General features: G+C 28.3%; 1 long non-coding RNA gene across 1 annotated transcript; it reads right to left on the bottom strand.

The window, feature by feature from the left end:
- Positions 1–583: 583 nt before the first annotated feature.
- Positions 584–1575, bottom strand: LOC149882323 (uncharacterized). Its single transcript, XR_016445268.1, has 3 exons — positions 1455–1575; positions 1076–1312; positions 584–834 (listed from the first exon to the last, which is right to left on the bottom strand). It is a non-coding gene; the product is annotated as an uncharacterized LOC149882323 (long non-coding RNA).
- Between the last annotated feature and the right edge of the window lie 806 nt (positions 1576–2381).

Genomic DNA, 2381 nt, shown 5'->3' with positions numbered 1-2381 from the left:
GATGGATATAATACAGAATGTTTTAACGGAATAATGGTAACCTCTTTAATCCTCTGGTTAGTATGCACACTTAACTGTTTTTTGAGCTTAGAAGGAAGAGAAGAAGAAAGAGAAGAAGGAAGAGAAGAAGGACTACAAGAAGGAAGACAACAAGGAATGGAAATCGGATCATTTAAAGTAAAACTTGCAATCTTTAAGGCTATGTTAAAAAGAGGTATGTCCCATGAAGAGAAACTATTAATCTTTAGTGACATTCTTAATGAAAAGCAAACTAGTGTTTTAGAAAATTGCATCGCCACTCATCTGGAAGCTACAGTAGAAAAGGTGATGGATGTAGTAGCAAATGTATCATTGGAAGGATAGTAACCTCTATAATCCTCTAGTTGGTATGTATATCGGAGTATTCTTTCAGCTTATATATATAAAAATTATTATTATACACAAGTATTAAATTGAACTTAGATCAGGTGATTGACTCAGCTACCACTTCCAGGCAAGAATGTTTTTTTTTTAAATAAAAAATACCTTACATTTTGCAGTGTGCTTAGTGTTATTATCTAGTTGAAATAGGTAGCTGCCATCTGATCAAACAAATTGCCTACTTTGGGTAATAGTCTAGTCTTTATGTGCACTGCACCATTTTAGTTTACGCACCATGTTGACATTTCTAATCAAGATCAATGGGCTTTTTCTGCTGTGTCTTTATGCTTCTTCAGGAAATCAGTAATGATTTGTCTCCGCCAAACAAATCTTACATGAAATATCCCTGTAAGTTAACTTAAATGATGAAATCTCATAACTCTCCTTTTTTCTGACATTCAGGAGCATTTTAACCTACAAATACATATACATATATATATATATATATATATATATATATATATATATATATATATATATATATATATATATATATATATATATATATATATATATATATATATATATATATATATATATATATATATATAGGTTAAAATAGGATACAACAAACTCATAATTCATCAATATAGTCTTAAGATCGGTGTTGATTATCTTTCGAAACCAACTCAAACTGCAAAAGTTGCAAACTTACACTAAGGACACTTCTGATTTACACTTGAGGTACCTCAAGCAGACATTTTCAAATATCTTCTCTGAACCATCTCAGACCAAAAAACATATATACGCAAACATTTCACACATTTAAATTGATGCTTCTGAAGATTGAGTTTATATTTTCAATTGGAGATGAAAAAGTCATCGTTTTCATCCATTTTCTATCAACATTTTGTAGTTATTTTTGTTTTACTGTCATCTTTACAACAGCTTTCTAAATATAAAACAATGAAAATAAAGTCATAAAAAAACTATTATAATATGAAAAAAAAAATGCATAAAAACAGTAGAATAATGATATGAAATGCAATAGTATTTAACCAAGAATCTTTTTTATTTTAAGATTAAATTAGTACCCCTGTGATCAAGTGACTATTAATCTTTTTAAAAAAGAATGCTCCACAAAGCAAGAAGTCATTGTATAAGTCATAAGGAATATGTACAATTTTTTCTAAGCATTTAGTGTTGATCACTTCACTCCTTTTCTTCCTATTGCAGAGACAATAATGTTAACATAATTTTTAAAAAAAGAGCAAACCAAATTCTCCAAAAATTAAAAAAAAAAAAAAAAAAAAAAGTAATCACAAAATTTGACTTTAAAACAGTTCTCGTCATTTTGAGCGGCTAAAAAGCGGCTTTTAAATGAAAAGTTTATATAATGAATAAAATTATAAAATACACTTTAAAAAAGATACAATAAGTATGTAAGTTAAGTGTAAACATAAGTAAGTATGTAAGTTAAGTATGTAAGTTAAGTGTAAACATAAGAATACACACACACACACACACACACACACACACACACACACACACACACACACACACACACACACACACACACACACACACACACACACACACACTAGATTATAAAGAACAAACAACTGAATGTTTGATGATGAAATGTATAAGTAAATTTAGAGAATGTAGAAACAAAAGATAAAATGTAAAATTAAGTCACAAAATGTAAAAAACATTGGAAGAAAAAAGAATGCAGCAGTATATAAAATGTTTGAGGAGGATAAATACCAAACTTTTTACAGAACTCAAGTTTTTCGTGAAGTAAGATCAAAGTGATTAGGGGGTTTTATTGTAAGTGACGTAATATGAATGTTATTGTAAGTGACGTAATATGAATGTTATTGTAAGTGACGTAATATGAATGTTATTGTAAGTGACGTAATATGAATGTTATTGTAAGTGACGTAATATGAATGTTATTGTAAGTGACGTAATATGAATGTTATTGTAAGTGACGTAATATGAATGTTATTGTAAGTGAT

The sequence above is a fragment of the Hydra viridissima genome, unplaced genomic scaffold (genome assembly GCF_058129835.1).
Source record: "Hydra viridissima isolate aposymbiotic clone 2 unplaced genomic scaffold, HvirCarnegie_v1 scaffold_11, whole genome shotgun sequence".
Classification (NCBI taxonomy): Eukaryota; Metazoa; Cnidaria; class Hydrozoa; order Anthoathecata; family Hydridae; genus Hydra; species Hydra viridissima.
Note: the sequence above shows the minus strand (reverse complement) of the source record. Positions and strands in the feature narration are given on the sequence as shown.